The following is a 24,756-nucleotide window of genomic DNA, read 5'->3' on the forward strand; positions in this document are numbered from 1 at the left end:
ATAAGACTAAGTAGTGACTACTCAGCAGCCACCATGGAGGCAAGAAGGCAGTGGCACGATATATTTAAAATTCTGAGTGAGAAAAATTTCCAGCCAAGAATACTTTATCCAGCAAAGCTCTCCTTCAAATTTGAGGGAGAGCTTAAATTTTTCACAGACAAACAAATGCTGAGAGAATTTGCTAACAAGAGACCTGCCCTACTGGAGATACTAAAGGCAGCCCTACAGACAGAGAAACAAAGAAAGGACAGAGAGACTTGGAGAAAGGTTCAGTACTAAAGAGATTCGGTATGGGTACAATCAAGGATATTAATAGACAGAGGGGAAAAATATGACAAACATAAACCAAAGGATAAGATGGCTGATTCAAGAAATGCCTTCACGGTTATAACGTTGAATGTAAATGGATTAAACTCCCCAATTAAAAGATATAGATTCGCAGAATGGATCAAAAAAAATGAACCATCAATATGTTGCATACAAGAGACTCATCTTAGACACAGGGACACAAAGAAACTGAAAGTAAAAGGATGGAAAAAAATATTTCATGCAAGCTACAGCCAAAAGAAAGCAGGTGTAGCAATATTAATCTCAGATAAAATAGACTTCAAATGCAGGGATGTTTTGAGAGACAAAGAAGGCCACTACGTACTAATAAAAGGGGCAATTCAGCAAGAAGAAATAACAATCGTAAATGTCTATGCACCCAATCAAGGTGCCACAAAATACATGAGAGAAACACTGGCAAAACTAAAGGAAGCAATTGATGTTTCCACAATAATTGTGGGAGACTTCAACACATCACTCTCTCCTATAGATAGATCAACCAGACAGAAGACCAATAAGGAAATTGAAAACCTAAACAATCTGATAAATGAATTAGATTTAACAGACATATACAGGACATTACATCCCAAATCACCAGGATACACATACTTTTCTAGTGCTCATGGAACTTTCTCCAGAAGAGATCATATGCTGGGACATAAAACAAGCCTCAATAAATTTTAAAAGATTGAAATTATTCAAAGCACATTCTCTGACCACAATGGAATACAATTAGAAGTCAATAACCATCAGAGACTTAGAAAATTCACAAATACCTGGAGGTTAAACAACACACTCCTAAACAATCAGTGGGTTAACGAAGAAATAGCAAGAGAAATTGCTAAATATATAGAGACGAATGAAAATGAGAACACAACATACCAAAACCTATGGGATGCAGCAAAAGCAGTGCTAAGGGGGAAATTTATAGCACTAAACGCATATATTAAAAAGGAAGAAAGAGCCAAAATCAAAGAACTAATGGATCAACTGAAGAAGCTAGAAAATGAACAGGAAACCAATCCTAAACCAAGTACAAGAAAAGAAATAACAAGGATTAAAGCAGAAATAAATGACATAGAGAACAAAAAAACAATAGAGAGCATAAATATCACTAAAAGTTGGTTCTTTGAGAAGATCAACAAGATTGACAAGCCCCTAGCTAGACTGACAAAATCAAAAAAAGAGAAGACCCATATAAACAATATAATGAATGAAAAAGGTGACATAACTGCAGATCCTGAAGAAATTAAAAAAATTATAAGAGGATACTATGAACAACTGTATGGCAACAAACTGGATAATGTAGAGGAAATGGACAATTTCCTGGAAACATATGAACAACCTAGACTGACCAGAGAAGAAATAGAAGACCTCAACCAACCCATCACAAGCAAAGAGATCCAATCAGTCATCAAAAATCTTCCCACAAATAAATGCCCAGGGCCAGATGGCTTCACAGGGGAATTCTACCAAACTTTCCAGAAAGAACTGACACCAATCTTACTCAAACTCTTTCAAAACATTGAAGAAAAGGGAACACTACCTAACTCATTTTAGGAAGCTAACATCAATCTAATAACAAAACCAGGCAAAGATGTTACAAAAACGGAAAACTACCGGCCAATCTCCCTAATGAATATAGATGCAAAAATCCTCAACAAAATACTTGCAAATCAAATCCAAAGACACATTAAAAAAATCATACACCATGACCAAGTGGGGTTTATTCCAGGCATGCAAGGATGGTTCAACATAAGAAAATCAATCAATGTATTATAACACATTAACAAGTCAAAAGGGAAAAATCAATTGATCATCTCAATAGATGCTGAAAAAGCATTTGACAAAATCCAACATCCCTTTTTGATAAAAACACTTCAAAAGGTAGGAATTGAAGGAAACTTCCTCAACATGATAAAGAGCATATATGAAAAACCCACAGCCAGCATAGTACTCAATGGTGAGAGACTGAAAGCCTTCCCTCTAAGATCAGGAACAAGACAAGGATGCCCGCTATCACCACTGTTATTCAACATTGTGCTGGAAGTGCTAGCCAGGGCAATCCGGCAAGACAAAGAAATAAAAGGCATCCAAATTGGAAAAGAAGAAGTAAAACTGTCATTGTTTGCAGATGATATGATCTTATATCTAGAAAACCCTGAGAAATCGATGATACAGCTACTAGAGCTAATAAACAAATTTAGCAAAGTAGTGGGATACAAGGTTAATGCACATAAGTCAGTAATGTTTCTATATTCTAGAAATGAACAAACTGAAGAGACACTCAAGAAAAAGATACCATTTTCAATAGCAACTAAAAAAATCAAGTACCTAGGAATAAACTTAACCAAAGATGTAAAAGACCTATACAAAGAAAACTACATAACTCTACTAAAAGAAATAGAAGGGGACCTTAAAAGATGGAAAAATATTCCATGTTCATGGATAGGAAGACTAAATGTCATTAAGATGTCAATTCTACCCAAACTCATCTACAGATTCAATGCAATCCCAATCAAAATTCCAACAACCTACTTTGCAGACTTGGAAAAGCTAGTTATCAAATTTATTTGGAAAGGGAAGATGCCTCGAATTGCTAAAGACACTCTAAAAAAGAAAAACGAAGTGGGAGGACTTACACTTCCTGACTTTGAAGCTTATTATAAAGCCACAGTTGCCAAAACAGCATGGTACTGGCACAAAGATAGACATATAGATCAATGGAATCGAATTGAGAATTCGGAGATAGACCCTCAGATCTATGGCCGACTGATCTTTGATAAGGCCCCCAAAGTCACTGAACTGAGTCATAATGGTCTTTTCAACAAATGGGGCTGGGAGAGTTGGATATCCATATCCAAAAGAATGAAAGAGGACCCCTACCTCACCCCCTACACAAAAATTAACTCAAAATGGACCAAAGATCTCAATATAAAAGAAAGTACCATAAAACTCCTAGAAGATAATGTAGGAAAACATCTTCAAAACCTTGTATTAGGCGGCCACTTCCTAGACTTTACACCCAAAGCACAAGCAACAAAAGAGAAAATAGATAAATGGGAACTCCTCAAGCTTAGAAGTTTCTGCACCTCAAAGGAATTTCTCAAAAAGGTAAAGAGGCAGCCAACTCAATGGGAAAAAATTTTTGGAAACCATGTATCTGACAAAAGACTGATATCTTGCATATATAAAGAAATCCTACAACTCAATGACAATAGTACAGTCGGCCCAATTATAAAATGGGCAAAAGATATGAAAAGACAGTTCTCTGAAGAGGAAATACAAGTGGCCAAGAAACACATGAAAAAATGTTCAGCTTCACTAGCTATTAGAGAGATGCAAATTAAGACCACAATGAGATACCATCTAACACCGGTTAGAATGGTTGCCATTAAACAAACAGGAAACTACAAATGCTGGAGGGGATGTGGAGAAATTGGAACTCTTATTCATTGTTGGTGGGACTGTATAATGGTTCAGCCACTCTGGAAGTCAGTCTGGCAGTTCCTTAGAAAACTAGATATAGAGTTACCATTCGATCCAGCGATTGCACTTCTCGGTATATACCCGGAAGATCGGAAAGCAGTGACACGAACAGATATCTGCACGCCAATGTTCATAGCAGCATTATTCACAATTGCCAAAAGATGGAAACAACCCAAATGCCCTTCAACAGATGAGTGGATAAATAAAATGTGTTATATACACACGATGGAATACTACACGGCAGTAAGAAGGAACGATCTCGTGAAACATATGACAACATGGATGAACTTTGAAGACATAATGCTGAGCGAAATAAGCCAGGCACAAAAAGAGAAATATTATATGCTACCACTAATGTGAACTTTGAAAAATGTAAAACAAATGGTTTATAAAGTAGAATGCAGGGGAACTAGCAACAGAGAGCAATTAAGGAAGGGGGAACAATAATCCAAGAAGAACAGATAAGCTATTTAACGTTCTGGGGATGCCCAGGAATGACTATGGTCTGTTAATTTCTGATGGATATAGTAGGAGCAAGTTCACAGAAATGTTGCTATATTAGGTAACTTTCTTGGGGTAAAGTAGGAACATGTTGGAAGTTAAGCAGTTATCTTAGGTTAGTTGTCTTTTTCTTACTCCCTTGTTATGGTCTCTTTGAAATGTTCTTTTATTGTATGTTTGTTTTCTTTTTAACTTTTTTTTCATACAGTTGATTTAAAAAAGAAGGGAAAGTTAAAAAAAAAAAAAAAAAAAGAAAAACAAGGAAAAAAAAAAAGAAAAACAAGGAAAAAAAAAAGATGTAGTGCTCCCTTGAGGAGCCTGTGGAGAATGCAGGGGTATTCGCCTACCCCACCTCCATGGTTGCTAACATGACCACAGACATAGGGGACTGGTGGTTTGATGGGTTGAGCCCTCTACCACAGGTTTTACCCTTGGGAAGACGGTTGCTGCAAAGGAGAGGCTAGGCCTCCCTATGGTTGTGCCTAAGAGCCTCCTCCCGAATGCCTCTTTGTTGCTTAGATGTGGCCCTGTCTCTCTAGCTAAGCCAACTTGAAAGGTGAAATCACTGCCCTCCCCACTACGTGGGATCAGACACCCAGGGGAGTGAATCTCCCTGGCAACGTGGAATATGAGTCCCGGGGAGGAATGTGGACCTGGCATCGTGGGACGGAGAACATCTTCTTGACCAAAAGGGGGATGTGAAAGGAAATGAAATAAGCTTCAGTGGCAGAGAGAATCCAAAAGGAGCCGAGAGGTCACTCTGGTGGGCACTCTTACGCACACTTTAGACAACCCTTTTTAGGTTCTAAAGAATTGGGGTAGCTGGTGGTGGATACCTGAAACTATCAAACTACAACCCAGAACCCATGAATCTCGAAGACAGTTGTATAAAAATGTAGCTTATGAGGGGTGACAAGGGGATTGGGAAAGCCATAAGGACCACACTCCACTTTGTCTAGTTTATGGATGGATGAGTAGAAAAATAGGGGAAGGAAACAAACAGACAAAGGTACCCAGTGTTCTTTTTTACTTCAATTGCTCTTTTTCACTCTAATTATTATTCTTGTTATTCTTGTGTGTGTGCTAATGAAGGTGTCAGGGATTGATTTGGGTGATGAATGTACAACTATGTAATGGTACTGTGAACAATCGAAAGTACGATTTGTTTTGTATGACTGCGTGGTATATGAATATATCTCAATAAAATGAAGATTAAAAAAAAAAAAAAAAAAAAAAAAAGACATAATGCTGAGCAAAATAAGCCAGGCACAAAAAGAGAGATATTGTATGTTACCACTAATGTGAATTCTGTGAAAAATGTACAATGTTTTATACTGTAGAATGTAGGGGACCTAGAGATACCAATTAGTGGAGGGGGAATGATAATCTAATAAGAACAGATAAACTATGGAGGGTAATCTCAATGTTATGGGAATGCTCAGGAATGATTATGGTTTGTAAACTTTCTTGGATATAGTAAGATCATGTTGGAAGCAAGAGAGTTATTTTAGGTTTTTTTTTTCTCTTATTCCTTTGTTTTCTTAGGGGTTGTTAATTTTCTTGGGGTATGGTAGGAACATGTTGGAAGCAATGTAGTTATTTTAGATTATTTGTTTTTCTTACTCCTCTGTTTGGACATGGTTTATTAATTTTCTTGGGGTATGGTAGGAACATATTGGAAGCAAAGTAGTTATTTTAGGTTATTTGTTTTCCTTAATCCATTGCTTTGTTTGAAATGTTGTGGGGTTTTTTTGGTTGTTGTTTGCCTGTTTGTTTTTAATTTTTTGATAAACAAAGTTAAAAAATTGAAAAAAAATCAGTAGAAAAATGGGAGTAAAAACTAAATGACAAATAGGGTGGGATGGGGGGATGGTTTGGGTATTCTCTTTTCACTTTTATTTTGTATTCTTATTCTGATTCTTTCTGATGTAAGGAAAATGTTCAGAAATAGATTGTGGTGATGAACGCATAACTATATGATCATACTGTGAACAGTTGATTGTATACCATGGATGACTGTATGGTTTGTGAATATATTTCAATAAAACTGAGTTAAAAAAAAAAAAAAAAAAAACTTGACTGGGTGTCTCACCCTATGTGCTCACATTGCACCCTGTACCAATCACTTCACTTCCCTATTAATGAGAAAATGTCTGCCACAGGGTGGGGAAGTAAAAAAAAGAAAAAACAAAAAAATCTGGAAGGGAATACACAAAAATATTACCAGTGATTGCCTCTAGGTGGCAGGATAACACACAGTACGAGATGCTGTACTCATGTATCGGGGTGGGAATAAATCAAAATCAGCTTAAAATTCCCACTGAAATTCTGGAAAAGTATTATGGCAGTTTTTAAACAAAAAATGCTTTAGAAAACACGCAACTCCAATGTGTTACAACACAAAATTCCTAGCAACTCGATTTCCTTTACCTTTCTACAGTCTCTGAAAATAAATTCAGGTGAGAGCAGACCATCCACTATGTCATGAAGCAGCAAACTGAATCTAACAATCCAGCCTACTATTCACAACCCGGTTACAGAGGCAGAAACATCACATTACCTGATTTGTTAAAGGGACATCACCTGACTGCCAGGCCTTCCCAGATGGTCTAGTTTTTTATTTACATTAATATTCACCCAACAAATTTTCTGAGAACCAACTTCTTGACTGTGCTAAGCATTTATCGTCATAATAACAGCTAACATTTATTGACACTTTATTATGCATTATCTCTAATCCTTATAACACCCTGAAGCGATCAAGATTATCCCCAGTTTACTGAGGCTGAAAGTGGCCGCATACTAAGTAAACAGCATAGCCTGGATTCAAACCTAAATGTGCTCACTCCACAACTACACAGTGTGCAAAATATCTTATATGTATGGTCCATCCTGCCCCCACAACACCAATCTCTCTATCCTCGGTCACATAAAACATGACTCTCGTGTTCCCAGAGGACTGCTGACCTAGATTTTATCGCACACCGATAGTAAAAATAGCCTTTAATCATTCAAGACAAATCTGAAAATTATCTGAAGAAATACTGTGGCAGAGCCTCTCATTTAAAATCTGAAACCATTATACCTCAGATAAGTGTGTATGCACCTCTCCTCAGTGCTGTATAATCAAGCAAAGAAAATAAAGACAGGGATAACAAGAAGGAACAATCTGAAACCTCCAGTAATGACTTCAGAGGTAAGAAGGGTATCTGACAATACATTCCCCTACATATCATCTACTCTAAAGTCCTAGGAAACTGCAGATCCAGGAGTTATCCTTCTGATCATCTACTCCCAATTACTTAGAGAGACAAATGGGCATTGGAAGAATTAGGCAACTAGGGGCTCACAAAAGTTGTAAATTATTACACAGTTTAGCCAGTAGAGAGGAAATGGCAGCAGACCAAGGAACCCTTAACTTTTCAGCAAAAAAATAAAACAGCAATGCCTTAGTGTAAATTATGCAAATTGAGGAGAGGAAGAGACTCCTTGTCTATATATTATTAACTGATGCTGTGGAATAATCCTAACCTACCCTTTAAGAATTGTCTTCCAATTCCTTCCTTATTTGTGGCTGGATCTGAAGCAAAAGCTCCATTAAAACAATGACCAGTTATTCTCTATCTCATCACATCTAGTTTCAAATTCTCAAGTGCTTTTTCAGCCTTGCCTATCTCTAACAGAAAGTTAAGAAATCAGCCTTTAATAGTCTCTCTACTCAAATTTCAAGAACTTGCCCACAGGAAAGCCTGTCCCTTTCCCACAGACGAATTTCACTCAGAAAAGTCACAGGTGGCAATCCAGTTCAAGAAAACATTTTCATCTGTCAGAAGTCAAACTACTTAAAAATTTTATCTTTTTCTTCTACATTCTGAACTAAAAAATTAAATCTGGAGTTTTCAGCCCTAGCTGTGCAAAATCAACTGTGAGACTTATTTTGAAAAAATAAAAATGTCTGGTCATACAAATATTTGATTTAGTAGCTCTGAGTTGGGGACGTTTTTGCTGGATGATAGGTACATGGGGGCTCATTATACTTTTTCTACTTTTTTATGTTTGAAAATCTCATAATTTAAAAATATTTTAAATTAACACTTTATTCAGCTGGATTCCTCCATTCTGTCCTCCACGCTGCTGTCAGAGCAATCTCCCTAAAACTCAAAATCTACCTATATCATCAAGTACGAACCCGACCCAGCATCCAAGACCTAGAGGACCTAGTTCCTGCTTACCTCTCTTACTGGTGCCACACCATTACCTAATATTTCCCCTTGGCTCCCCACATGCTTTAGTCATGTCAAGCTTTTTACAGCTTCCCTAACATTAAAGACTTTTGATACCTTTATTCAGACTGCTCCCTCTGCTAAAATGGCTGGTTCCTGCATATACCCTAGCTCAGTTTAAATGTCACCTCCTCTATGGAGCCTTTTCAGATACTCCCCGAGAATAAAATTGATCACTCCCTCTTTGTACCCCCATTGTACCCTGTATATACCCTCTTATCAGCACACTTTTTAAAATTTATATGACAGTTTCCCCACTGGACAGAGTTCTGCATGAGTGGGACTGTGTCATTTATCTTTGCATTCCTGTCACCATCATAGGCACTGTCACTTAGTATATGAATGAATGAATGACCAGTAAATGTTTAACAAAGCTAACAATTTAAGTCACATTAAACTCTCCTGGTGAAATTTTTAATTAAGGAAACCAATTCAGGAGACGCATTCACTCTTCATCTTTCCATTCCACAAATAATTGTGAACATACTATATACAGGGCCCTGTGATGGGTGCTATGAGATAGCCAAGTGTACAGAAATGTAGAAAGTAAGAAAAAAATCAGAAAAAAAGGAAGATGAGAAGCAATGGTAAAATAAAGGCAACAAAAGTCATTACACAAAAATGCACAATTAAATTATAGCTTCCTAGTGACCAAAGCAAAGCTGTAAACAAAACCAATTACAAAATCAACAGTACATAAGATGAATTCTTATAGAATACAAACCATAATCTCCCTGCCTTTTAAAAGACTTGGAGTTTTACAAATTAAATTTGCATAAAGCAAAGTACACCTTTAGCAAAAGTCAAACAATTAGCCCAGCTTTCACCTTTGTGTATAGTGCTTTAGTCTAGAAAAATATATGCTTGGAAATATAAAAACAAACACAACAACTGGACATTCTCCTAATGATACAGAGAAAAATAAGTGGAGGGATATCTTTAAATTAAGGGATCACCACAAAAAAACCCTGAAATTCCATGGATATATGCATATATGGGTAATTTTCTGAGAAGAGGGTCAATAGCTTTCATTGGCTTCTTAAAAGGATATGCGACCCAAAAAAAAACTTTAGGAACCACCACTCTATAGAATGCTTGCCAAGACACCATCTGCTTAGCCACTAAAATGTTTTCATGTTTTTCCCTTTCATTTCTGAAACAGGTGTATAATATTTTCCCAAAAACCACACGATAAGCTTCTGTCAAATACAATAAAGACAGCACCAGAAACCAAAGAAACAGAATTCCAAAATTTTTGCATTATTCAGCTTCAATTTGCAAGTACCTGGGTTTACAAAGAAACATGCATCTTCTCTGAAGATCAAACCTCCTCTATATAAGGGGGGAAATCATGTGCTCCTGGATAAAATCCTATAGAGATACAGAAGGAGGAGGAGAGACCTCAGTAATGTATTTATTTGCTACCATACATGTGGACTTTTTTTTTTTTTTTTTAACTATTTAAAGTTAGGGACTGAGGAATACTATTAGATGAAAGTCAAACTGAAGTAGAGGACCAACAACATAATGGAGACACCTGGGAGTTAGACAGAGCTGGGCTTAAATTCCATCTTTAGCACTTAGTAGGTATATGATCTCTGACAAGCTACTAACCCTCTCTGAACAGTGTCACCTCTGTAAAAACAACAGTCTCATCTTATAGGATTGTGCCTGGCAAAGATTAAACCATATTATTATTTGTTCTACTTCTTTTAGCTTCAGATTAATCTAAGGACAGCAACCTTATGTTGGATATTGTCTGTCCATACATCTATCTATATCCTATCATAAGCAAAAAAAGAGCAGATCTTTTCCATCTCTCTACACATTATCTGCACGTGAAGGAAAACAACATAAAGTATGTATTAATCTCCAGACTTTTAGCCTAAAGTACTGACATTAACCAAAAAGTTAAACTCGACTTTGATGACAATGAAATTGGGAGGCTCCAGTCTTAAACTCAAATTAGTTATAGTTCTCTCCAAAGATTAAATAGTCTACTAAATAACGTGCAGGTCAAGCCACTAAAGAGTCAGAGAGTTTAACTGGTTCTTAACTATTTTGAGCTGGTTCAAACAAATCAGAAGAAACAGAGACAGATTATTTTGCATGGTTTAAAAGGGCAAGTTATTTATAGCAACTATCAACATGGCAGCAAACTCCTTTAGTAGGATGAAAATAATTCCAACTTCACAGAGTTGTTATGAGGATCAAATTAGTTCATTGATTAGAAAGGTACAAAACAAAGCCTTTAAAAAATTATATATACATATAGACATGTAGACAAAACTTGCTGCTACAGAGTAAATTTAACAGTACCATAGCCTGGCACCAAATGTTTGTAAATAAATGAACACTATCACTTTAAAACATTTATTTATCTCTGTAACATGAAATGTGCTTGCTGAAAATGAAAGAACAGTATGCAAAAGCACTCTAGTTCTCTGCCACCAACTAGCTTGGTGACCTTAAGACAATCTGGGGCTCAAACATAAATAAAATGAAAATATAATATCTAAGATCCCTTGAAGCACAATCTGTAACACCTTGCCTCAGTCTAAGACAAATGTTAGGTATTAAATGTGAACATATGAATTATTCTCAAAAACCAAAGAGCTAAAAATAACCAAGCCTATTTTCTACTTAGCACAAAGTTCAAAGTTTTTTTTTTTTAAAGCAAACTACTCTTCAAATTATTTACTTTTAAGCTGAGACTTTCTAAGATAAAGAGGAAAGTCTTTCCCAGGATGGAAAACAGGAGCTATTGGCTAACCATTTGGATGAAAATAAAAGTACACATCTACTTCACACCATGACTTAAAACATAAAAAGCCAAACTATAAAAGAATCAGGAGAAAACGCAGGGAAGCATTCTTGTAATCTTGGCAAAAAAAAAAAAAAAAAAAAAAAAAGGCCTTCAAAAGACATGCAACCTAGAAACAATAAAAGAAAAAAACAACAGCCTTGACTACATAAAAATTCTAAATCATAAACATAAAGAGCAAATAGAGGAAAAAAATCAGCAAAAGGATAGACAAAGAGGTAATATTTCTAATATACAAAGAACTCCCACAACTCATTAAGACAATCCAATCAAAAACCAAGTAAAAGAACATGAACTCAACAATTTGCAGAATATATAAGCATTTGTTTACCCTTACTAGTCAAAGCTAAATCAAATCACAAAATCAAAGCAAGGAGATGGTATTTTTCACTCATTAAATTGGTTAAAATTAATATCCTCCTTTGGCAAGGGCTTAGAGAAAAGGGTTCTCACAGAACTGATGGTGGTGGGGTTTGTCAATTCAATATAGCTTTTATGGAGGTTATTTTGGCAGTATCTATCAAAAATTTAAATTGGTACCACCTTTTGACCCAGAAGCAATTTTACTTCTAAGACTCAACCATGAGGAATGGTTAAATTATGGTAAATCCATACTTTGGAATGCAATACAGCCATTAAAAAGAATGGAATTGAGCCACATGCTCTAACATGAAAATACGCTGTAGTATGAAAATGGATACATAGAATATATAAATGCTAAAAGGCTTAAAAGAATATACATGAATTGTTAACAATTTCTGAAAAGTGGTATGAATAAAAGGGAACTGACATTTTGGGGAGAGAGGCTTTTAACTATATTTGTTTGAATCTTTCTTTACAGCAAACACGTGACTTTTATAATTTAAAAGTTTGACAAGGAAGAGAAAAAAAGATGGGCTTAGAAAACATCACTTTAATTTGAAAATACTACAAACAGGAAACCTAGGCCCATCTACAGGTTTATGACATCCATAAGTATGTAATGAAAACACAGTCATGAAAGAGCTCCAAACTGACTTCATGTTGAAAAGTAACCACCATCATTAAAAAGACAAAGAACCCAAGCTTTCATTGAACTTCTGACTTTCTCACTGACCTTTCTACTCCCTAAAACTTCCCCATTTTGGGGTAATTTTCTTAATGGAAGGGGACCACTTATACTGCAATTCTATAAATCACAACTAATGGCACATTCAGAAATAAAGGTAAGTTCAGTTTTAAGGAAAGATATGGCACAATGCAAATGATACTGGACTAGGTAACCTGGGATCAATGCCCAACTTCCCCACTAACCATCCATGTTAGCTTGGACAAGTCATTTCTCCTGTCCAGGCCTATAAAATGAGTTTGACATAGATAACATCAAATATATGGTCTGATCCAGCTTTTCTGTTGGGCATGGGGAAGACTACCATTTTAAAGCTGCTGATAATTTGTTTTGCTAGGACAGATTATCATTCACCCAAGAAGGCAGTCTACCTTTACTTTTTAAAAGCAAAAATCTAAAATGTTCTATGTAAAAGGTTGTCTTCAAGTGATGTCTACATCTCTCCACACTATACCTCCTTTGAAGGCTGGCCTCACCAAGATATGTAGGGAAAATTGAGAAGCAGGGATCTGGACTCCAGATTTGGCCAACAGACCGAAAGGCACTCCAGGCTGGAGAAGTCAAGCTAGCCCCTGGAAAACATGGCATAAGATATTGGTTTGAGGAGAGAGCCATCTACAGCAATGATTCTGAATATATACAGGTTTATGCTCTTCGGTAATACCAATTTATCAAGACTCACCCTGAGATGCTGTAATATTGTAAATCATCATGGATTATATACTAAACACACCAAGTGAATAACACAGGATAGTCCTCCTAAAGTGCAATTTGGCAATAAATATCAGAAGCCTTAAATTTCTGGATTCCCATTCTAGAAATTTCTTAAGAAAATAAACATGAATGTCAAAATACCTATTAAGATATTCCTAGGCTTCTTTCCTTCATTCAATGTTTATTTACCAAATGCCTAGGGTATGCTAGGAAGCACTGTTTAAGATCATGAAAAACTGAGACTTAAATATTTGAACACAGAGAATTGGTTAAATAAATTATGAATCATACATACAAGAGAATATAATGCAGCCACTAAAAATGCTATAGAAGTATATAAGATGACATGGAACAGGGGTTGATATATTAAGTGGCAACAGCAAATTAAAAAAATTATTTCTATATTAGTTTTGAGAAAACAGCTAAAGAAAGACATTTTGGGGACAACTCGGAATATGGACTAGATATAAGGTAATATTAAGAGAAATAACTTCCCTAGGCTGTGATAATGATATTGTGGTTTTGTAGATGTCTTTATCCTTGGAACATGTGCTGAAAGATTTAAGGATGAAGCGTCACCCTTACCTCACATGCGTCAGAAAAATTAAACACATGTAGATGAAAAGCAATTATGGCAATATCTTAACAACTGCCGGATCTAGGTGGCGGCAAACAGATGCTCAGTGTGTTATTCTTCCAGCATTTTTATGTTTGAAAATTTTCATAATAAAAAGCAGGAGGGGGTGGTAATGAATTACATTTTTAAAAAGAGTATTTCCATTAAAACGTTTATGCTACAAATGGCATAAAAGCCTAGGAAGAACATATTGTATACCAAAATATTAATAGCATTTATCTCTGGATGGTGAAATTTCAGAAGATTTGTGTGCTTATCTTTATTCTTCTACAGTAAGCATGTATACTTCTGTAACTGTGAAGAAAGTTGCTTAAAAATACAGTTAGAAAAGTTTTTGAACAGGTGTTACAATAAAAACAGCAAATAACTTGGAAAAAAGTCCCATTCCCGAAGCATTCTTACTACATAAATTTACAAACTCTAAAAATAATATACAAATTTAAAGTATTACTTTAAATTTTTTGTCAATGTCACAAAGTTTTTGAACTTTTAGTTATATGACTAATTTATTCCATTTTCGTAGTATAAAAACACAAGTAATTCATGATAATGATTGCTGGAGGAGGGGAATGTTGGGTTCCCAAGGGTATTTCCCCTTTACCCAAGGACCACCTCACCCCAACCCCGCTGAAGACTTGAGGCAAAAATAAATGTCAAAAATTACCAGTTCAGGGGTGAGGGGGCAGAGAACGGGGTGGTGTTGTATTATTCTTTGTACTTTTCAGTATATTTTAAAAATTTCTCAGCAACAGAAATGTAAAATTACAGAAAAAGCTAAAGTCCTCCCTAACCACGCCCCCAAAATAAACACTATCAGTTTGTTCTAGTTTTTTTTTTAAAACATATGGTATCACATATGTACTGTCTTGCAACCCACCAAAATTACCTCCAAAATAGCTGTATTTATTTATACCAGTTGTGGGCAGTATACTTTTGCCATGACTTGATATCATCAAATTATATTTTCCTAATCTAATAACAATGTTTTTTTAAACGTAATTTTATTGAGATATATTCACACACCACACAATGCATCCAAAGTATACAGTGGTTCACAGTATCATCACACATTTGTGTATGCATCACCATGATCATTTTTAGAACATTTGCATTACTCCAGAAAAAGAAAAAAAAGAAAAAAGACTCCAAACATCCCATACCCCTTAGCTCTCCCTCTTACTGACCACCAGTATTCCACTATACCTGATTTTAAGACTTGCAATAGACGTAGGTTAACCAAGACAGTGTAGTATTATGTCAGAGATAGCTACAGAGATAGTGGAACAGAACAAAACATCCAGAATTAGATCCATACAAACACTGGCGACTTTTTTTTTTTTTTTTTGCTATATAGTTATACAACATTATCAAAGATCAAAGCTACTGGATTACAGTTCAACAACTTCAGGTATTTCCTTCTGGTTATTCTAAAACACTAGACACTAAAAAGAAGTATCAGGAGTCACAGTCATTTGTTAAATCCTCGTTTCTCAGTTACAATCCCTCCCTCTCATTTGATCTTTCTCTAAATCTGGAAAGGGGTGTTGACCTTATGGGGTAGAGGGCAACCTTGATGTTCTTGGAGAGACTAGTATACCTCTGGGTTTCAGGGTTTATTTGGCATAGGATCAATCTGGAGGTCTTAAGTTTCTGAAAAAAGAAACTTACTAAGAAAACTTTTATAGATAGAGACTTAGATAGATCCCAGGGCACACCCTAGGATTCTCAGGAATACTGTTGGTTGGGGCTTGGCATACTGTGGTAGTTTACAATATCTGGCTAAAGCTTAATAGCAATGTTTTAAATTTGTGTTTCTGACTCTTAGTTTTGAAATCTTTTCTTGTTATTGAACATTTTTAGTTCCTATTCTGGGAAAAAGGCCTGTCTCTAAATTTTTGACTGGATTGCCCTTTCCTCATTCTTTAAATGTTACCCTTCACAGTAGGATGGAATCGCACCAAAATGTTAATGGTGAATGGATATTGCTGTGGGATTGTGGATGCTTTCCTTGAAAAATATGTTCACATTTTCTGTTTTTTCCTGAATTAATTCAGGAATAAAAATTAGAAAATTACAATGAAATTGGTGACAAAAATCCTTTTAGATAAAAATATTATTTCCAGAGTACTTTATTACAGGCATACATAACTCCCTCAAAGAGCTCATAAAATCTAGCTCAAAGAAATAAACACATCTAAAGTACAAGTCAAGTGGGGAAATATGGTTGAGGCTTTGAGTCATTTGGGATACACATTGATTCATTTGTATAGCATTTTTGAATTCATGATGTACTTTACATGTACCTTGTCTAACCCTAATAAAATTCTGTGTGACATTCTCTGACATCTTCCTGTTTACTACTCTATTATCGCACTGATCCCTCTGAGTGTGATTTAGAAGGCTCACTTCCTTACCATACCATAATGTCCCCCATTATCCAGTTGCTTATCCTTGTGTTTCCAGTATCTGGCAGTAATGAGTATACCCTCAACAAGTATTTGTTGAATGAATGAGATATTACCCCCATTTAAAGAATGAATAAACTGACTCAATGATCAAGTACCTTGTCCCAAGTAACATAGCTATTAAGTATTTATTTTACATAAATTATAATGGCTTTATCTTTAAATGGTACTCTGTAATTTAAACTTTAAAAAATACATCATCTTGCATTAATGCTCACAATCTACAAAGTATGTCTTTTGTAGATGGAAGAATGGAAATTTACCAATATACCCTATGCCCATTCATATCCTAGTCTTTTGAAGTACAGATGTCTCTTTACACACTTCATTAATCACTGACCGGGTATAGGAACCTCCTTCTTAAACATCTGGGGGGCAGGGAGGAAGGAAAACTTAAAGCAACAGGACAGAGGAGGCTGGAGAACCAGGTGTAGGTCTATCTAAAGACCATAAACTGGTATCACAGCATCAACCACATGTGCCACTTTGAAATCCAACCTTAGCTCAAAGGTTTTTCTTGGTATTACCTTGTATTCATAGAAGACAACTGCAGGCTTTCTCACATACCAGCAGTCTGTGATATGGGGAGGGCATAGAGCTAAGGAGGGCTTTGAAAAACAATAGGTTATATATGTGGACAGAACAAGGGAAGAAATGATGACATAAAGGAAAAGGCTAAGGAACTTTAAACATGATGTCACTTACAGAACTGTTCTTTCCTTAACTGGACTGTGGGTTTCTTAAGGGCAGAAACCAGATATCATTCATTTTATGTCCCCAGTTCCTTGTTCTTAGAAATACTCAGTAAATGCTTGTTGAACTAAATGAAGAGACATAAGACATGAGAGGGAAAAGGAAGATACCATAATATTAACAAAAATAAACAATGGTTCCAGTGTATTGAGCACTTACTATGTGCCAGGCACTGTTAACCTATGTACCTTAGATAATATATAAAATGATAAAAGGGATCTTTACCTCTTTTCTAATTCACAATGTATGGAATTAGCCAAGTATGTTAATGGTGGTGATACTGATTACTATCAGGAAGACTCTGGGTTACTATGGTTACAGCAGAACCTTGAACAGAAGAACCCTGAAAAGTAGAGGGCTGTGCAGATGAAGGGAGACCAAGCCAACCAATGCAATGCATATGACCACAGAACTGGCTAAGACCCTTCAGAGGGCATGAATGTGATTCCTAAGGCTTGGCAAAATGAAAACTACTCTTGTGGAACACTCAATTATCACTAGCCAGAGTTTTAGCCCCAAAATGATCAAAGAACGAACCATATCCCTCCCCACCACTAATGACCCCACAGAGCCCTAAAGAGCTTTGCTAACTAGCCACCACTTCATCATCCTGAATGTCCACCTCTGAACTGTTAGAGGAGTTAAGTAAACTAGTATATTAAATAAGTTACTATTTATGGAGTACTTACAGTGTACTAGACACCTTACAAACATTTTCTCAATCCCAATAACCCCATGAATAAGGTTATGTTCTCCAGATAAGGCAACTGACAGGTCAGGTAAACCTGCCCAAAGTGACAGAACTAATAAGTGACCAGATCCTAAACCCACAACTGCCTGGCTCTGAAGGCCATGCTTGTTCTACTACATCCAGACTTCTCAAACCTTTCCACCTAAATCCACCTTAAAAGAACGGAAGAATGAAGAGGCAGCTAGATGGAGGTTAAGTGGAAAGAGAAAAGGGGGATTAGATACAAAGCTCAAAGTTGCCTATGACAAAGAGGAAATTTCTTGTGACCTCACTTTTCATGTTAATCTCATTAGCTGATCCATGGACTGGGAAAGAAATGTATAAGAACGAGCTAGAACATCTTGACAAATCAGAAAGCAAGGAGGCTATCAAAGACTACTAGAGTCACATCAAGAATAATCAGAAGCCACTTTAAGAGATTCCCACTGGCCAAAGGGGGCACAATTTGAACTTGATTAAGGGTCAGAACTGCTGGATTGAAACCTATCAAATTTTAAAAGCATGAGTTCATTCACAGTTAATAGATGTATAAAAAAGGTAACCTTCTGAGGATGACAGGGAACTGATTCATTATCTTGAAAACTATAAAAACAAGACAAAAATAATCAAGCATTTATCCTGTCCTTCCTATATAAACTCTATTACTGAGTAACCAAATAAAAAGGGAAACATCTCTTTATAAAATTATTCCAGCTAATGTATGAAAACAAAATGATAGAAACAGAGCACCACCATTCCGCAACACCCAATTAATAAAGGGATCTAAGTGTTGAGCAGCAATGGCTATTAACATAAAAAAATTCCAAGACATCACAACATTAAGAACATTGTGAATGAACATATGACCACCAATATTCCTGTCAAAGAAATGAACCTGAATTTCATCAAGCCCCTGGATGAAGCTGCTTATTTACAGGAAAGAGAGGAACTCTCTTGAGTATGCAATCAGCAAAATGTGGGAAACCCTACAGGTCAAACAGCCTATTCCACACATATAGTATAAGGAAAAGGAGGGGAGGGAAGCCATAGAGATAAAGTTTCAAAAGATGAACAAAGTAAATGATAATGTCTAGCGAAGCACACTTGGGTGATAAAACCACAAAGGAATACAAAGCGACTACTTTAAAGTCAGAATAATAAATACTTTCCAGAGGGAGTGAAGGTGCTATGACTGGGATGAGGCACATGGATGGGCTTCTAGGGTGACAGGTAAGGTTCTATTTCTTGATTTGATTAAAGTGTTTGCCTTAAAATAATTTATTAAACTATAAATTTGTTTTTTGGTGGTTTTCCATATCTGTATTACATTTTACAATAAAAAGAAATATCTAATCACATTCAAATTGTATAACAGTTCATAACTTTTAATTTGGAAATGTTTTAAGTGACCATTTTCTTTAATTTTGCTTCCAAAAGTATCAAACAAAATTGACATCCCAAGGAAGACAGGCCTAGTGTAACCCCTGAGGCTTTGAACAAAGTGGTACACGACCACACACCATCAGGGTCCACTGACACTGATCCTACCTGTGTCTACTACCCATTACAGCTGCACAATGTTATACTAATAGCAGCCAATGATTTTATTTCCTCCATCATCCTTTGGCTTCTTTGCAAATCTTTGCCAATACTTGCTATTATCAGAAAAGGATTGTGGGAGAAACGAAGAACAAGATCGGTTTAAAACCAGAAATTCCCAAACCCAAAGCTTTCCAAATTACCTTTAAGCCACCTTTATCTAAAATTGCCCCTTTCCTTCCACTACCACAGCTTAATCTTGTTTGGCCCTATAATATAATAAGGTCATACTCTATTTTTCCATCTTCCCAGCTTTATAGTCTACAATTTTTCATACCAATACCGACCAAATTGGGCTCTGAATGGAGTCAACCCAGCTTTCAAGAGCCATCTCAAACATGACCATCTCCCATAAAACCTTCCCTAATTCCTCCATTTAAATTAACTCTTTCCTCAAGGCATTCCCAGCAATTTTTAGCCCTTTCATGGTGGTTATCCTATTTACCTTGTATTAGAGTTATTTGTATGCTCAACTAATCTCCTGAATTAGAAGCATCCTTTAATTATTTTTACATTTTGATTTACTCACTTGAAAAGATAAAATGATTCAAAATTCAAGTTTTGGAAAGATATGAGTAAAAACTCTGCTTGCCCCACCCCTACCCCAAAGCCATAACTGTTACAAGTGATGGAGGGCTTCTTCAAGGTAGGTTCCATGGTCTTGTTCAACTTTGTATCTCCATCCTTGCAACACTAGCAAAGCATCTTATGTACCAGTAGAACCCAAATGCTCCCTAAATTAATTTAAACAAAAAGTCTAAGACAATCTCAACAATTGCTAGTGGGAATGTGAAGTGGTGAAGCCACTTTGGAGAACAGTTTGGCAGCTCCTCAAAATGTTAAAACATAGAGTTACCATGACCCTATAATTTAATTCTGTAAGTGTATATATATATATATATATATATATATATATCCATATATATATATATATATCCTAGAAAAAAGAAAATAAATCTCCACACAAAAACTTGCACACGAAAGTTTGCAGCAGCATTCATAATAGTAAAAAAGTGGAAACAATCCAAATGTCCATGAACTGACGAATGGATAAATGTGGTATTTATTCACAGAATGGATTATTTTTCAGCATAATAAGGAATGAAGTATTCATACATGCTACAACATAGATGAACCTTGAAAACATTTTCTAGGCAAAAGAAGTAGGGCACAATAGGCAAATCTATAGAGACAAAGTAGATTAGTGGTTGTCTGGCACTGGAGGGGGGTGGTGGTGGTGGTGAAGAAGGGTGTTCTAAAAGTGATATGGTAATGGTTGTACAACTCTGTGAACATACTAAAAACCATTGAACTGCACGCCATAAACAAGTAAATTATATGGCATGTGATTATCTCAATAAAGCTGTTTTAAAAAGTCTAGGACACCCCATTTAAGCCAAGACACTTTAAAACAAAGCAAAGACTGGGTCGGACCTGAAAATTTGCCTTTCTGACAAGTTTCCAGGTGATGCTGATACTACTGATCTGGGGGCTACAACTTGAGAAACACTGCAATAGGGGATATTTCAAAATTGCTTTTTGCTGAAGGCACTGCTGAACAGCAGCACCAAAGAGTAAGGTGTTTTGATCAGGGTCTGACAAAGTAGAGATCAGGAAGAAAAAAAGCTAACTACAATCTTTGCTAGGCATTGTTCTATACCACTGGTTCTCAAAGTGGTCAGTTCCCTGACCACCACCATCAGTATCACCTAGGAACTTGTTGGAAATGCAAATTTTCAGTCCATTCCCACCCCTCATTTCCCCACAGAATCAGAAACTTTTGGCGTAGGGCCCAGGTGTTGGTGTTTTTAAAAGCCCTCTAGATGACTCTGATGTTTGCTAAAGTTTCAGAACCACTGTTCTAAGCACTTTACATGCATTAACCCAGCAAATACCAAGAGAAATATGCCTCACTATAAAGACAGGCAAATAAGAAAACTGTAGCAAATAATGTAACCATCAAAGCAACCTTCCAAAATCTTTCAAAGCAGCTACCAAATACAATATATCCAAGATTATCTCTGCTATCTAATGTAAGGACTTAAAACCTGGGTTGTGTTAAAGGTGGTACATAAATTCATGGCACTATGTTCAAATTTACCAATCTTTTAAATCTAAGTGATTTTAGTAAAAGGTAATTCAAGAATAATTTGCATCTCCTTACCCTACTCCCTTTTAGTCACCATTTAATGATTACTAAAAAGGAAAAACTGCTTTCTTTCAACCCCTAAGACCGCAGAATCAGAATCTTGGGGTTGAAGCTTTAATTCAGCTAATCCAACATTCATGAATCCAATCAGCAATCCAGACTGAATCCAATCCACAGTACCAATCTCCATTTAATGATACTTAAGTATGAAGCTAGAACAAATTCCAACTCTCTGTAAAATCACTGTGGGGATCAATCTGACAGTCACTATTGTAATTTTTAAAGCCAAATGAGTAATGAAAATTTTTAAGGCAACCAAAAACTGAAAATAGCCCAAACAAAACCTACAGTTGTTTTACTCATCGAGAGCCATTCCTTCACTATCTGAAAGCATTTCTATTACCCACACCAAGCTGGTCAACAAGTACATCAAGTTTTAGCAACCCAACCCCTATGACACATCAAATGAGAGGGCTTCCAAAGAATCCTCTGAGCTAAATTATCCCTGACATTAATACATAAACATCTGGTAACCAGTTATTGAGGAAACAAGTCAGAGAACAATACAGCAAAACATTGAGAGTCCAATCGCTTGTGACTATCAACCTTATAAATGGTGAGATCATTATAAAGCACCCTGATAATGGTCAGAACCACACACCAGATTTTGACAACTTTACCTGCAGAAGTAACATGGACTGCGAAGGGCAAATATTTTCAAAGCAACCAAGTTTGGCATTTCAAATAGACAGGCAAACACCCGTATCTTCAGTGCTAAACACACAAAATGAGCTCAAACATTTTTTATCAAATAAATGGACTTCACTGCAATTGTCCTCCCCCAAAATCACTTTAATACTTACACAATTTTCATCTAACAATTTGATTTCTCCATCAATGAACAATGAACCAAAGTCCTGAACTCATGATATCCAGGACTGGTTATTCACAATCATATTTCATCCAAACACCTCAAAAACCTTCAACAGTGACCTTCCCATTTCTTCAACTTGGGATTACTCTCATCTTAAAGGCAGACACAAGTGGCCTTGCCATGCCCCCATTTGTGTCTAAGTAAAAGAATGGCTGGAACCTAACCTGTCCAATTTCCATTCTCAGGTTTTGCAGGTAGAAGGGACATATAATAGACCCAGAATGACCAATGCTGCACAAGGAAAGACATGTGCAGTCTAAAGGGCTTTATGATGGGGAACATTGTTTCCAGAATAAATAAAATGAAAGATAACAGGAAAATGATGGTTGCATATAATAGCTGAATATCAGGATGTTTTTAAGTTGAAGCTCTTAAAAATTGTGCTTTAGTACTGCAATTTTAAGAACTATTACAGCCAAAGAAACTCATCACTAAGTTCTAATAGCTTAGAAGTTATGGGTCAGAGCAGCTGAAGATACTAATATCAAAAGAATAAAAAATACGTAAGACAGTATAAAAATAAACCATCTAAGGCAAATGAAAACATGTATGAAAAAACCCCAAAAGCACAACCAGGTCATTATGCAGGAAACATTAGCTTCTTTCACCAGGAGGTCTACTTTTCATGTGGATCAGTAAGCTAGGCCAAGTCATGGAACTGAAGCCAGGTATCAATTAAATCAGGCTCTGCCACAGAAAAAAGAATGCATGACTAATTATTTTGGGATAGTGCCTAGGCCAGCAACTGGAATACAGGGGATTACCACCATTGTTCCATTATAATGGTGTTCTCCAGAGTCTTCAACTTAGCAAGAATGGGTTAGACACAGCTACTGAGATGTAATCACCAAATGTGGGGGAAATGCTATAGGACAATTTCTTTGACAAATAAATCAGAAGGAAAAAAAATAAAAGAGAGGGAACCTACAGATTAAAATATATTTAAGAGATATAGTGACCATTTGCGATAAATGGACTGACTTTGGAACCTGATTAAAACAAACTAAAAAAAATTGAGAAAATCAGGGAGATTTGTACACCAACTTCATACCTGATGATATTAAAGAATCACCGTTAAATATTTTATTGTGATACTACTACTGAGATTATATTTATAGAGTCCTTATCTTTTTTAAGATACAAATAAAAGTAATATAACTTCAGGGATTTATTTCAAAATAACCAGGGGGTGGGAGGAGTGGGTAGAAGTACAGATGAAATAAGATGGTCATGAGTTGATAACTGTTAAGCTGAATGATGGGTACATGTGGGTTCATTATACTATTCCATTTTTGTATGTTTTAACATTTTCGTTACTCTAAAAAAGAATTGGTTAGACAAATATCTTGCAATTTTATTTTTTCAATATTGCTTAGGGTGATTTAAAAAATCATGTACAGACAGAATTCAATTAAATGGTTCCCTGTGATACAGTAATGAGGTCCACTTAAAAGCAATAAGCAACCAGTGCTGCATCAAATTCAGACAATGAAATAAACCAAAGTAGCTCAATCAGAGAATGGAAACATACAGCCCTATCATCTCCATTGCAGGAAGTAAAATACAAATACCACCCTACCCACAAAACTAACCTAGAATCACAACCAATCATACTCATCCTGGTGGGAAATGCCAAATCACTGCTCCAACAGCTTCCCGAACCTTCCTGACCAAGCTGGTCTGCTGGTTCCTCTGGAGCACTAACCCACTCAGACTAGTGGAGTACCTAACAAACAAACAAACAAAAAAAAAAGAGCAGGGAAGAAATATATACACGTTTATTAGGTTGTAGGTTGTAGGGCAGTTAGCCATTATATAATTGTTCAAACATAATCACAGTTATTTCTGAAACAATAGCCCTTACGTATCAATTTGCATTTTTAGGACCTGCTTTGAGCAGTAAATGAAGAATTCAGAACCACAGCTATAATTCTAATCTGAAACTTAGACAAATACCCCTAAAAGCTCAGTTCTCAACCTAAATAATATTATAGAGCATAGTGTTTATTTTAGACAATTTTATATTCTCACTGTAAACTGATAAGGAAATTTTTAATGTTTATTATTTTTGTTAAGAAATTGCACAAATAAAGACTTTTCACCTTCATACAAGTTTTTTGGCCATACCAGGAGACTAAAGACAAACACCCTGTAAAACTCGGTTTGAACTATGCCACTGAACCTTAGATAAAGTTTTTAATTGGTATTGCCACTCCTTCCTCTCTTCTTAGAGATCTACCTAT

The 24,756-nt window shown here is 36.0% G+C and overlaps 1 protein-coding gene across 15 annotated transcripts in view; it reads right to left on the reverse strand.

Annotated features, from left to right (window-relative positions):
- Nucleotides 1-24,756, reverse strand: part of LOC119523165 (E3 ubiquitin-protein ligase HUWE1) — a 193,630-nt gene that overhangs the window by 163,281 nt on the left and 5,593 nt on the right. For 10 of the 15 annotated variants that reach the window (XM_037821948.1, XM_037821950.1, XM_037821959.1 and 7 more), the window contains one exon: nucleotides 24,106-24,239. The exons of 2 other annotated variants lie outside the window; for them this stretch is intronic. The gene's annotated coding sequence lies outside the window, so the exon portion shown is untranslated. Of the gene's footprint in view, nucleotides 1-9,885; nucleotides 9,903-12,986; nucleotides 13,105-24,105; nucleotides 24,240-24,756 lie in introns of those variants that run through there. 3 more of the 15 variants (XM_037821951.1, XM_037821952.1, XM_037821954.1) reach the window with 3 other exon arrangements.

This window comes from Choloepus didactylus, chromosome X (genome assembly GCF_015220235.1).
Source record: "Choloepus didactylus isolate mChoDid1 chromosome X, mChoDid1.pri, whole genome shotgun sequence".
Taxonomy (NCBI): domain Eukaryota; kingdom Metazoa; phylum Chordata; class Mammalia; order Pilosa; family Megalonychidae; genus Choloepus; species Choloepus didactylus.